The 14,763-nt window shown below is 38.2% G+C and overlaps 1 long non-coding RNA gene across 1 annotated transcript; it reads left to right on the forward strand.

Moving 5' to 3' along the window:
* The first annotated feature begins 430 nt into the window (after positions 1–430).
* LOC103137355 (uncharacterized) lies at positions 431–9,438 on the forward strand. Its single transcript, XR_476119.2, has 3 exons — positions 431–519; positions 4,174–4,344; positions 9,088–9,438. It is a non-coding gene; the product is annotated as an uncharacterized LOC103137355 (long non-coding RNA).
* The last annotated feature ends 5,325 nt before the right edge of the window (positions 9,439–14,763 follow it).

Here is a 14,763-nt window from a genome sequence, read left to right on the forward strand (position 1 = left end):
TTAAAGAGATCAGTCTTACATCTCTCTCCTGCTGCATAATACCAAAACAATCAGCAGTGTCATTGGCCGTCCTTCAGGTAATTGTAATCTCCTGTTTATTAGGTTAAGATGTGCAGGAGTAATATTGTTGGTGTTCCACTAAAGAAAGTGCTTACATTTCTACTCAGACAGATAAAGAAATGGCAGAATCTTGTAAATAATTAGAGTTAAATAAGTATCTATGGAATAATTAATGGAGATGTATGTATAGACAAGTGAAAACAAGCTGTTTAAAATAATGAAAACACTAAGCATAAAATAGGAACGTCAACATTATTTTTCTTTTTCTGTCTTCAATGTCTCGTTGTAATAAGTAATGTGTTATTTCAGTTATTTGGTGCGATTCCACATATGACCGCTGTGGGGCGCCTGTCACATTGAACAAAACAGAAAAGGTTGGGCACACAGAAGAAGAATAAACCTTCCTGTTAGATGCTAAAGGAAGCTCGACGTGTTTGTCTCATCTTTTATATATCACAGGTCAGTACAAAAGTATTTTGATGCACATATATCAGTTTCATTTAACAGTTGAAGAAGTTATTGAATCGAGTGCCGACTAGTGAGTCACACAGTTTGTGATCAGAGTTGTGTGGAAAACACATTTCTGGAGGCTCATTTATGCTAATGCTAGCGGACTTTGTGTGTTTAGCTAGCTGAAGCAGCTGAAGGACTGCTGAGTTCACTTTGAACTTATAATTGTATTTTGCTCGTTTTGAAACGGTTCTCACACAAATGACTTTGTTTTGGTGTCTTTATTTGTAAAATAGACATTTCTTTATGAGTTATTGCAAAAACCGCCATATTGTTATGACATTCGGTGAGCTTATTAAAGAGACACAGCATTAAAAGAGCGCTACACATTTTTCAGTTTTGTAGTTAGTTTTTTGTAAGAGATAAAATATTGTTCTGTGAAAACAGTGGTCACAGTTGAAATCTAAAATACTTTAAATTTGAAAGCATGTTTTATTTGTGCAGAATAAAAATTGTAAAAGTTATTAAAACAGTTAATATCTGTCCCCAACCTTTGGAGATAGCTCAACAGACTGAGCTCACTAAGTGTCTAAATAGTTCTGCCTTCATGTGTCCTTCTAGTCTTCAACTCACATCAAGCTTTTACAGAGTTGGTTTTTGTGGTGGGCAAAAGTGGTTATTAACAAATGGCATGTTTGTTTTCAAGCTGAATATCCAATCAGTACACACTTGCATCAGACACAAATATAAAGTGACATCCATCCACTGAGCCAGTTAAGTATGTCTTTCTGAAACCCTTGGACTGGAAAGTCCAACTCCTCCCACATCCAAGTAGGCCAACAATCCACCAGCATCATCCAGGCTGGATATGTAAAGTTCAGGGTGAGATGGCTGACTTAGATGTAGGCGGAGTTGGAGGGGACAACTGTTGAAGTGGGAAAGTGTTCAAACTAAGCCTGCCATCTGCTGTGTCTGACTGAGAGCGCTTCATCTGCAACTTCCACACTTGGACTTTTAAAGCCTATGGATTTTAGCAGTATATGCATCTTTCACACTTTGTTTTATTTTTAGCTAAAGTGTTTAGAGTTTGCATTAAAGAGATGATAAGATATGGTATGCTAAAATGAAAAATTAACACTTTTTTATGTACTTTCTTAGCAAATAACAGTGCATCAGTATGAATGCAACATGGGAGAACTAATCAGAAGTAGAATCTAAACCTCCTCTGTGTTTTGAAGTTGTCAACAACTCAAAGAACATGAGTGTTAGCATTGCACAGCCCCATGTCTCTCATGCTGCATTAAAAGCCAGTGAGTGCATATGGATTCTTAAATAAGTTTTAGAAACACCAACAACAAGGCCTGTCTGATGGGTAGGAGCAGTTTATTCCACAGTTAAGGGGCTGTAACCTGAAACACTCAGTCACCTCTGTGAGCCTGCCTAGACCTTGGAACTGCTGAAAGCAAGTGATCATTAGATCTAAGGGATCTGGGGGGCGCAAAAGGCTGCAGGAGGTCAGGCAGATGCCCAGGAGCCTGTCCGCCTTCTAAGTCACCAATAAAGCTTTGAAATCAATTCTGAAATGAACAGGGAGCCAGTGGAGAGAAGTACCGACTTCTGGACCAACTGCAGTCAGGAGAGGCTCCACTGATAAACACCAGCATGGGCTCTCCGTTCAAAGTTTTCAAAAGATAAAAATCATTTTGCTTTATGTAAATAAAAACCTCAGTTTAAAAATCAGTAGTTGAACGAATCTGTTTTACGAGTCAAATATAACCCTTACATTTTAAAGGGCAAATTAAAGCTGCAGAAGGTCATTTTTATAAGAGTGTTTTTTTACATATTTGTTAAAACTACATCTGGACAGTAGAATCTGCTAACATGACCTCCATGTTTCTTCGTCCTAGAAAGAACTGTTGGCTCAGTGCTTTTGTCTGGATGTTTGTTCTTGTTAGAGTTTTTCCTCTCCACTGCTGCCACATGCTTAATGAAGATGAAGAAGTGCAATAAAGTTAATAACCAGATGCAGTCAGTTGGGCTGCATTAGATAGAATCCTTCTGCTGTTTGGCATTTTACCATCAGTTGACTTTATATTAGCTGTACAGTGTGTAGTTGTATTAAATTAGACAGGATGTATCTGAACGGATTTAGACCACAGTAGATGGTCTAAATCAGACCATCTAAATCAGTAGCTGGTGGTTAGATATTTTTAGAATGTGTATGTTATTGCTGATGTAACATTAATACACTAAAAATAAAAACCTTGTATAAAAAATGTAAAGGTTACCTTCAGCTGTGGAGTTCCCCCTTGTTTGTTTTCTCTCTCCTAGTTTCTGAGAAACCTGATTATGTAAAAATCTACTGCTAAATTTGGCTCAGCTGCCAGCTAATTTCAAATTATTTCAAAGGAGACACATTTCAGTCTCTGGAGGTTTTCCTGACACCAAAATATCAGGATCAGTTTATTGCCCTGATTTCTGACAGTTGCCAGAACATTTCAGTTTTTAGTATCAACACTTATTTCCCTTAATCACAGGAATCCCACCTGCGCAACAAAATGTAACAGGATGTCCAATTATGCACACAATGTGCGACCGAAGAAGGGTTAAAAGCTTCACTGACTGTTTTTTAGCTGCCGCGCTGTCAATGAGCTCCAGGAATCTGTTAATAATTCATATGAAGTTCTTTTACTTCTGATGTTGTGGCACTTACGTAACTAAGCTTTTTGAACTATAAGTAAATAATTCTGCAATAAATGCAGCTCTAGCACATCAGGCACATGTTTATGTCTGAATAATGTTTCAGTTGACATCCTGAATGTATCTGTGATGCTGGAACTTATTTGGACCTGGACCAGAGGCTTCATTTGTATGCTGAGAACACGATAATATAGACATTAAAGAGGCAGTTGTTAGTCATTTTCTGCTTTTAATGATGTGTTTGAACAATGCTTCTGCCAGAGTGGAGTAAATACTTAATTATGTTAATAAAAATACCCCAAATAACATTTGGATGAATGTCCCTGAGGATGTCTTGGAGAAAACACACGTTTTGTAGCCATTAACAAGGCTCCAGCATAATACTAGCAACATGTTTGACCAGCTTTCTCATCAGTCCTTTTAGTCTATTTAAATAGGACTACAAAGACTGTAGTCCACTTTAAAGTTGCAAACCCAAACGTGTCCAGATTCCAGTCATCTCAACCAAGCTGCCACCTTTAGATCCAATTAAATTGTTTCGGAGGTTTGAGACAAACCCAGGAACCAACAGAGAATGAGCCTTTCATCAGTGTTAGCGGACCACACTTCGCCTTTTTGGTTCGCATCACAGTTTGATTCTGCATTCACACCTCCCTAAATGAAACAGTCTCTGGGCAAATTAATAAGTTTGATAAAGTGGATTAAAGTGAGCAGGTGTGACTGCGCCTTAAGCCACGCTGCGTTGGCTCTGCCTTCTACATCGAACATCGTGTCTTCTTCTGAACTGAGCAGGAAGCCGAGGAATTTGAACTCTGTGGTCTTGACCAGCTCCTGTCCATCCATCTTGATCACTGCACTTGAGTTATTCAGGATTATTGATGTTCAATGTTAAGTTTTCTTCTTTCCATCAGTTGCTCCATGTTTGCATTTAATTTTGACATCCTGTTTGCTCTGGGTTGACAGCACATCATCATCAGCGTAGAGGAGGTGCCTCTGCCCTCGCTGTGTTCATGCGTTAGATGAAGAGCAAAGGCGAGGTGGGTGGACGTCAACCAGGATGTCAGGAAACGCCGACAATCCTGCTGGGCATCAGATTGCACTTCTGCTCAACAATACATTTATACAAGCAACAAGGTATTGTTTTTGAAACATATTGCTGTTATGCCTTTCATCATCAGTCCACCTTGAAAAGGTTAAAATACATAAATAAAAAGCCAAGACTTGTCGTATGACCTGTGTGTGTAAGCTGTCATCTTATGATCAGATCAGCCCAGAAGCATTTCCATTCTGATATGAACACTGCTAGCTGCTGTAGTTCAACACAGCACGTGTTTTAATTGAGCTGAAAAACAAGCTGCCTACCCAAACTCTCACACACTCATCATCCTGATAGGAACAGCTATTATCTTTGCTGAAATAAACTTTGTGGAGATTTAAACCAACAAGCAGCAGGATGCAGCACCAGGAATGAGTCTCAACCTTTAGCACTTACATTTTCAAAGCAGGAGTTTTATGACTGTTTACTGACTTTGTAATTGAAGATTCTTATACTTTTTTTTTTCAGCATTTTTTCCTCAACATCAGGTCTTATTTGAATCTCACATTTTTGTAAGTTTACAAACAGAAGATTGTAGTATCTACTAATAATAATCAATTTTTTCAAGATGCTGTTTATGTTTAATTGTAATGTAAAATAAATGAGTGAATCGTCTCTACAAATGGTCTTGATGTTAAATAAATATAGGGCTCATTTAAAAGCTGATAATTGCTGGAATGGTTTCTGCTGTTGTTACACATATTCATAATTCATCACATTGAAACCAATCATTTTGATATTAATAACCATGATGATGATGCCCAGAAGATGATGATGGATATCATTTTGATGCTCTAGAATGTACTGAAAGCCATGATAATGGTGGCAGTAGAGATGAAGACAAAGACAACATGTGATACTCGGGATGAAAAAAGTGCTGCAGGAGACACTGAATGTTTCTAGAGAAATGGGAGGCTGCAACTCTGGTGATGTTGCTTTCTTCGTCTTGGAAGGCTGAGTTGCATGTTGAGAAAAGTAATCCTGAAGCTCTTGAGTTGGCAGCATTGGGAATCATGATGCTTTGGTATAGCAGGCATCAGCCAGACCTGCTGCTGAAAACACCCATGTCCATGGTGACACTAGCTGTATTGTTTACTGCATCTCTAGATGAAGCTGCAGGTCTGGAGAGCAGCAGGTTTGGTGAACAGTTGCTACTGAATGCTGCTGGGAGGACGAGGTTGATGAGGCGTCAGCCAGACTTAGTTAGACAGCGAGGGAGCCAGAAGACGCCTGGAGAGGAGGCGCTGGCTGGAGTTAGGTGCTAATTAAACGTTCTGCTAGGGCAGCCTGGTGCGTCCTCTTATACCTGTTGCAGAAGAAACAATTAGCTGCTTCTAAAGGCTCAGGAATCACCTGAATACTGTGATTAAGGGAGGATTGTGGAGCAATGGCAGCTGGTTCTGACCTTTGAACCTTTACCACATTACTCTCTTCTTTTCTCCCCATTTCCTATCTGATTACTGTGAAGAAAGAATGGCACAAAACGTCTTTAAAATATTTGTATTTCATCTGAAACTATCAGGTCACACTGAACAAAGTTTATGTGCTTTTAAATAAATCAGTTTTTTAAATTAGAAATATAAACTAAATCTAAAATACTCTTGCCCGCCAGTTTAATTTTCTCTTTGCCGCAGTGTCCCAAACAAGAACTACGTTCTTTAAAAATCCCCAGAGTCTCATCAACAAGATTTATAAGTGAAAATGAACACCAGTACTTAATCTAAGCAAACACCTTGTTCACACATGAGTCTGGGCTGCACCTCGCGCTCACCCCGGGCGCTTTGTAATTGCTTTTATGCTTATACGTCTGCCAATAAAAATACCCAGCAGTGAGTTTGGAGAGGCTGCAAATGAAAGTCCTCTCAGAAGCTTTTGTTTCACATTAGTGTCCTGGAAATGTGCCACGCCTTCCTCTGTGCATCTAGTGTTGATGCTCACGCTGAGGAGGGACATGGACTCTAATTTGAAAACCTGCCACCATTACTCAGACCTTCAACAGTGCCTTGTCTATTTTATGGCAGTTAAAGCTATAAAAATACATTGCAGGGGGGATTAATCATTGAGATGTTGAAAGTAAATTAGCTGTCCATCATTGGGAATGAATCAGACGTTTATTACTCTGCCTGTCAACCCTCCAGATTAGATCTTGTTGTCCAGAATGTCTGCCACTTTCTCCCTATTTCAGGGTCTTTGCCATGTTTCCAAATGTGTTACTACTGTGGACCTGCTCTGCTATATGATTTCTGTTTGTTTATTTATTTACTGCTTCTTTGCTACATTCAGTGTACAAATACGATTCTGTGCTACATTGCTCATGAATTATCAAATAAAAACTACAATTTGAATGGGTCATCATTCAACAAGTGTGCCTTCAAATCCTGGAGAAACCCAACTCTGAATGAATGATGTGCACAGGGTTAAAAACAATGAGCTAATTTACAATAAACTTCCATGCAGTTATTTTTTTTCCATGATGATCTTTAGTTTTAAAACACAAATGCTTGAGATAATCACCAAGCAGGTGCTAAATATTGTTGTCATTAAGCTCAGATTCCTGTGATGAAATGTTTTAGTGATTTAATATGTTATGTATTTTCATCAGCTGTAAGCAGAAAATAAGCATAAAGAAAGCTTCAGGTTTAACTGAGACAGCTTTAATGTGCTGTAGTTGTCATGCCAGGCCACTAGATGATGCTGTGATTTCAACATGTAGTCAAAACACACATAGACTTTGACCTTTAGCTTCCACCTTATTTAGAAAACAGGAAACTGTCTATGGTAATGTACGTATTCTTAAAATAAGTTGCATTTTATATGAAAAACATCCATGAGTGAACTAATAAAGTTACCAGAAAAAAAGGTTTCAGTATTTATTCTAATTTACTGAATGTGACTGAAAACAAACATTTATCATTGTGTTTATGGGGCCCACAGTTTGTCTGAACCTCAACAGAGAAGCAGAAATGTAATAGTTTTTGGGCTCTTGCTGTTTATCCCCAGCTGAGAGATGAGTCACGAAGAGTAATCATGTGAGCCGAGTCCCCACAGCGTGATTACACAAACACCAGAACACATGGAAAAGTTTTGCTCTGCTTGTTCTTACTGTAGGTTTTTAGCTCAGTGAGGAATGATTTATTCTGTTTCATAAACACAGAGAATAAAACAGACCCCAGAGGCCGGCTCCCCTAAGGGGTCATGTCTCACACTGAGGGTCAAAGGTCACACAGTCCTGGACCGCAGGACAAACCAGAGGGATTTTTCACGTTTTGGCTCCAGTAACTGTTTTACAGATTACTGATGTTGACCCTAACTGACCTTAAAGCACCATTAGCTGGTCACGATCTGCTGCCGTCTCACCTGGGATGGAGGAGAGATGAAATCATTTTCAGTTCCTCACAAACATATTCTCCCCCCTGCAGTCACATTACAACCACTGACCTCCATGTCTTTTTTCATCTTAGACAACATAAAACTGTTTTATACATTATTATAAAGTGGTAGGAAAACTATAGAGGCTTTTCACAATGTATTAAAACATTGGTGTTTTCAGATGTTCTGCTTGACCGGAATGAAAAATGGATAAACATTTTCATCTGTAGATGGTCGCATCAACAAACTGACTGAGAGGCTAGCTACAAATGCACTTTTCTGATTTTCATTTGTAAAAATGACAAATCTGTCATTTTACTTCTAATTATTCACCATATTGTGTTTATTAGAATAAAAACTATAAAAATACTGAAGGTTGTAGTTTTAATATGATGTGATAAAATCCAAAAAAGTGATGAGGGATAATGTTCCCATGCAGGATGGGATTCATTTGATACGTTTTCTCTGAGAAATGTAACATTTTTCTAAATTATTGACACAAAAATTAAAAACATGAAAACATGGGAATAGTTTTAAAATGGAGCAGAACTGAATGAAGAGAAATACACTTTTAGCTACACTGAATATTTGAATTCCAATAAAAATATGGGTTGTCATGTTTCAGAGGAGTAATAAATCATTTGAACTAATAGTTGCTTTATTGCTGCTTTGGTCAATGCACTACATCTGAATAAGGGGAGGTTACTCTGGCAAAGACTGACAGGAACCTCTGCTGCTGAATAAAAATGACATTATGTGTTGTCCTTGATTTATGGCAAAAATCCAAACATTTAATAACATTTACAACTGCTTTCCACACCAGCACTGCACCAAGCTCTGATTCTCATGGAATGAGAGAGGAAGGAGAAAGAAGGTCTTCATGTTAGCAGGGATTCAAAATGAAATCCAGTCTGATGTGCAAAAACTCTGAAAAGAATGCAGTTTCCTCAGTTTTGAGATTTGCAATAAGCAGCATGACGGATCACCTTGAGGAGACACAGCGCTGCTTAGAACGCTTCGTTCTTTAATGCATCAGGTTTTGTGTTCATTCACATGAATATTTTCCTTTGCATTAGAAAAAAAATCATAGATGCAAACTTGTTTTTATTTTCTGTGATATATTGGAATGTAATTCAAGCAGATGCTGCTAAAACATGTTTTAAAGTCTGCATAAGTAAAAAAGCATGTTTGTTATTTTCTTTAGTTGGAAAACTTGAAGAAATCTTTTGTTCTTTGGCACAAAATTTGCCACATAAATTCCTTGATTTAACTCTTGTTTCTGTTTTGTAATGTTCCAGATTCTCCAGTCCAAATGATGCTTGATGTGTTGAGCAGAGATCCTAAATTGACTGTTGTTGTGGGTGTGCTTTAGCATCAGGCTTTGTGTCAGTTTTGCATTCTTTGTCTTTCAGCTGTCACTTCCTGTACACATCTTCCCTGTTTAAGTCACCAACCTGCCTGGATCGCTGAACAAACGGGAAGCTCGTGTGTCAGGCGTCTGTCTCAGTAGAGTCAGTCAGTTTGTAGGAGCTGCAATCCAACCTAAAATCTTTGTTTCATGCTCTGCAGCTGCAGACTGCTTCCTCTCTGGGATGTTTTCTGCCTCCACGGTGCTGAATTGCTCATCTCCTTTAGCATTTAGGCTTACAGATGGGATAAAACTGGGAAGTCATATGTTTTGTGAACGTAACCTTGTTGAGGATTTTCTATGGCTGCAGTTCTACCTGCTTCATAAGTGAAGCCTGATACTGTTAAAATTTTAATGGAACAGTGTTTGTGGAGCTTCATTTGTTTGGTGGTTTGTGACGTCGTCTACATCAGTCCAGGTTGCATGACTTTCAAAGCAGTTCAAGTTTTAGCCTAAAAGCAAACATAAACAATGCACAGACACAGAAGCTCAATGACATCACAATACTGTGATAAATGTAAACAAGAAAAAAATACAAACTCATCATTCAGCTACCAGAAAAAACACAAATATTCATTTGAAGGAAGAGGGCACGGCCGGCTGACTGACAGCTGTTCTCAGCAGTTTATCTGTTCAAAAAATTCAAAAAAACGGATTTTACTTTTTTCTATATGCTTGAACTTAAGTTCACAGAAAACCAGCAGATTTGTTAAAGCTGGAAAAGCAAAGGCGGAAACTAATGATGGCTCGGTGCCATTTGCAGCCCACTGAGTGACCTTGGTCGATAACAAAGGCCATGAAACCCGAACAGTTCAAACTACTGGAGCTATTTATTGGCCAACACCTGCACTCCTCTTCTGCAATATTCCTGAATAAAGCATGGCAAATGTGAATTCTGTGAAAATGGAAAAAAGGTATAATTTTATGATAGTTTGGTAAAAATGTACCATCAGATCTCATGAGGATAATGTTTTTTTTAACTTAGTTTCTGTGTCTTTAAGTTATTATATCGTAGATCACTTACTGGTAGAGGACAAGTCGCTTACAGTCATTAGTTTGTAGGAAAGTGAAGAAATCTTCAATGGGATGGAAAGCAACAGCTAGTCCAACCCATCGTATGTGTTTGTTTTTCTAGGACTTTTTATGTATTTAGAAATATTGTAAATATTCCAGCATCAACAGCTTATGGAGGTCTTTGAATAGTTCAGGATCAGCTGATCCTCTGATTGGAAAGAGTCTGCATTAAAAACTCATTTAAACATCGATGTCAGGCAGGTTCAACCTCCAGAGCAGACTGTAAGATGCTTAAGGAAGTCAGGAAGCTGTACAATACCATCACTGCTCCTGCAGTTTGCTCTCACTATCTTTATCCATCAGCACATTCCTCCACACACAGACAGATTACAAGTTGTAGCTTCCATGGAAGTAGTCCAAGGTGGAAACATCCGCTCTCGAACATCAACGTGAAGACCAGACTTCATGTTTACAAGTTTGCTTTTGAGAATTTAGAGGAGAAAAGTTCCTGAAGCAATGTTCTTTGGACAGATAAGTTTGAAGCTGAATTATTTCAACATTAAACTCCTAAAAGAAACTCGCAGCTGAAAGAGAAACTTTTCAGAGACTGATGTCAGAGACTGCTAGAAGCTCCTCCTGAAGTTATTTCAGTCCTAATATAGTAGTTATTGGTGTTCTAACTTTATTCTTACTTTTCTTTATCATTTCTTGATTTAATAAATTAAGGTAAGAAAAATTGAATTACTTTTTCCAGGAATTAAACAATTAAAGTAGACATAGAAATGTCCGTTTTCTGGCAGAAAATTGAACATTTAATGGTGTTTCTTAAATTTTTTTAATTGACAAATTACTAAAAATATGAATATCTAAAACTGTATAAGCAAGAAATTGCATATCCTAGTTGAGTTTATTATTAGTAATAAACAAAACCCTGATATGTTGAATGAATCTGCTGTTCATATTAGATCTCCTGCTCTGCACAGTTTTAACAGAGCAGAAAACTGTCACCCAGTGCACCGCTCTGTAAGCAGGTGTTTTCTATATCCACATGCACAAATCCAGGTGCACTGCCTCACACTGAATCTTATGATGACACATTATCAGCCGAGGGCAAACTGCCAACCTTCTCACACTCGACTTGTCTGGGAGAAAAGCTGTGGATTTGCTGAGGTGCGTTGGGGTGGATGTCACTATCAAACAGCCACAACAGCAGAGCAGATTCATTCTGGCATCTCCAGCTCCACCAGCCTCCCCTCTCAGCTCCACAGTCACAACCTGCTGCCGGCCAAATCATCCTCTGCCATTAATCATTCTATGGAGATAAATGTTACTTTATTCTGTGTAGTTATTCTCTTATTTTGTTTTTGTTTTCAACCTTACAGGAGTTTTGAAGAAAATGTATAAAATTTGCATTCTATGTAAAATTATTAAAGGTAACAGAATATTCTAACACATTGACTTCTTTAAAACCAAAAACAGCAAAACAGTCTTTAAAAGGAAAAAAACTGACTCATTTAAAAAACTCTGTTGAAATGTGTCTGAGAGGTGTAAACACCAGCCCTTTGCTAAATGTGACAATCTGCTCCTGTTGGAAACGGGACGATTTTAACAGCAGCTCTATTCGTGTCTGACAGATGAGCACTGGCTTCGATCTGCTTAGTCTGGTTTTGATGTCAATCAATAAAAGTAAAAGTGATTCAGATCAAAAGTTGATATAACTTGTGTTGATAACAACTTGTATTTTTTTTTACTTGTATTACATTAAGTTTTGTTTAAAAATCTTCTAAAAGGGGATCCACAAAGCTCTGTGCTTGGAAACCCCATGTTGCTTTCTGAGGTCTTTCTGAAGGGTAGGAAGTTAATTTCAGTATCCAGGTGTTATTCTGGAGTCTTTCTTTCAAAAATCATTTTTAAAAAGTAAATACAATTGTCTTTATTTTTTTAATAATAAAAAAATTGACTCACAAATGTGTTTAATCTGCATGGAGAAGGATGAAAGAGGAACCAAGAACAGCCCCATGTCTTTAAAAGTAAATATTTTCTAACTTTTTATTCTGACATAGCGTGAGCCTAAGACAGAGACGAGAACGAACATATTGTAAAGCATCACGTTCTGCATGTAGTAAGTGTGCATGTCACTTCCTGGTTTTTAAAGTGCATGTCTATTAGGATCCAAGTCACCAAAGTCATAGTGTGCTGCTGACACCACTTTTACATTCTTTGCATATTTAGGGACCAACTTTCCATCTAGAAATTTAATTTCAAACCAAATAATTATTAGTCAAATTATTTGCACAGTAGGTCAATTTCAGAATCTCACTTTCAGTTTGAAGCATCTGGCATCCTGAGGTGAGGGAATCTTTCACAGACAATAGCATAGGGTAGCATGAAATTAGGTCATGGTATTAGTGGGTCTGGAGATGCAGCCAGAATTTTGTACTCTGAAATCTTAAGTTAGAAGACGCATTGTATCTTTCTATCAGACTGAAATAAAAGGCTTTTCTGCAGCAGATATTATAAATGAGGTCTAGATAGAAACTTAAGACATGAGGAAATCATCTCAGTTATTTAAAGACTAACATGAAGAGGCTGTCAGGCTTAAGTGTTTTTGAGATAAACTGATGTTTTGTAGGAAGCAGATCTGATCTGACCGGTGATAACCTTGGAGCAGGAAGACTCCAAGGTTATCACCTTGGAGTCTTTATGTTGATTTAAAACATAAAGATTTAAATCAACAAGAACACTTTGGAGATGGTGTAGAAACACTCATGTTGGAATAATCTGATAAAGGAATATTCTAAGCTCACAACAGGATGTTTTACATGCAAGCAGGTTGACAAGAGGAAGAGGTGAGCAAATTTCTAAGCTGATAAAAGCTGAGATCATAAGACGATATTCACAGAAAAACAACCTGTTTTTTCATTTCAGCAAGGCAATGGTATCATGATGAGTCATGTTACTGATGTGGAACATGTAAAGGCAACACGGATTGTTTTTCCAGATAATACTGTGAACCAGTTCATAAAAAATGATTCATCCATTTGCTCCCAAGATCATGAAACCAGAGAGCGCTATGCATCTTAATAAACCAGCTCCAGAACGGCAAACAAACTCACTGTAATCAACACAACAAGAGCTGGTGCCGACTTGATGCTCGTGTGTCCATCCCATGTTTAAACCCTTTCTTCTCCCTCATTAGAAGCTGGCATTTGGATTTGATGTGTTACTGAACGCGTTAAACTGAGCAAGTGAAATAAGAAACCTTAATGAGATCAGCTGACTGGAGCTGACACTTGAAGCTTCGCAACTCATCGTCAAAATCTGCACATGAAAACGCTGCAGCAGTCAGAGCCCTTCCCTTGCAACCAAACCACTGGGACTGTATGTGATAGACCAACACTGACCAGTGCATAAATGTAAAGTGGGATATGAAACATGTTTTACCTATGAACAGCCATGCATTTGTAATAAGCCCCCTGAGTGAACATGTTGTATCTTTGCTACAGTTACATCTGCATGTCTTTTGGGTTATATTTCTACTATCTTTGCTTCTAAACAAGGACATTTTTGCTCATTCCTACGTCTTGGTGGACGTGAACTTTCACCCCAGTCTCAAGTCTTCTGCAGCCTCTACCAGGTTTTCTTCCAACACTGCCATCTTTTATCCCCACCACTCTTCCCAACAGCTCTGTCCCTCCTGAAAAACGAGCATTCCCACATTATGATGGTGCCACCACCGTGCTCACCATGAAAAGGTTAGGAATATTTTGGGGAATTTTAATTGAATGGGAATGTGTTTTGCTTGGTAGCTGTTTTTAAAAGTGCCAGAAACAATTAAAACTAAAGAAATGCGTAGGGAATGAACATTTAAAAGCAGTACCAGTCACAAAATAAAGTTTCAAAATGTAAAGAAATTCCTCAAACTAAACATGTCTCTAGGAAAAATCTTGTTGAACTGCATCCCAGTGACCTTTTCCAGTGTTCAAATGGTTTTAACAGGGTAGACATTCCAAGTGAGCCCTTTTTACCCCAGCCTTCATGACAGTGCTGCTGAATACGCTGCCCACACGTACAAAGTGTGTAATTGAGAGTCTCTGCCACTTCCCATGCCAGTAAATGACAATCACAGAGAAAGAAACCATGTTGCAGTTTTCAGACAGGAATGTTTTAATTTCCAGTGAAACTTGCACCAGGATCCAATGTGTGACTCCATCACTGAATTAATGTATATAACTAATAATAATATGCTCCAGTTCGAACGTTTAAAGCTTGACGTCCACTTCCTTCCTGTTTGTGTTTCTGATGGAAAGTTGCAAGGAAACTAGGATGTATTTTTTGATAAAGGCTTTTAAAAGTTTTCTTGACATTGTTAGACACGATTTAGAAAGGAAATGCATGCAAAGACCTATACATTACGTTTGCTTCATTTTTAACTTTGTCTTATCTCGTTTCAAAAACATTTTTCCTTTTCTTCTAGTTTCTCATCCACTCTGCACATGAACTGGTTCTTTTTATCAGCTGTTATTTTGGCGTGCAGCTAGAAACCTGTTGGTTTTTGGTCATTGGCTGAACATGGACGCCTCAAGATGCTAGAAGTGGAGCAATGAGCAGAAAGCGTCTGCCACAGCTGAGTGCAGCTCAGATGGGCAATTCTTTAAAGATTTGC

Source organism: Poecilia formosa, unplaced genomic scaffold (assembly GCF_000485575.1).
Source record: "Poecilia formosa unplaced genomic scaffold, Poecilia_formosa-5.1.2 Scaffold39, whole genome shotgun sequence".
In the NCBI taxonomy this organism is placed as follows: Eukaryota; Metazoa; Chordata; class Actinopteri; order Cyprinodontiformes; family Poeciliidae; genus Poecilia; species Poecilia formosa.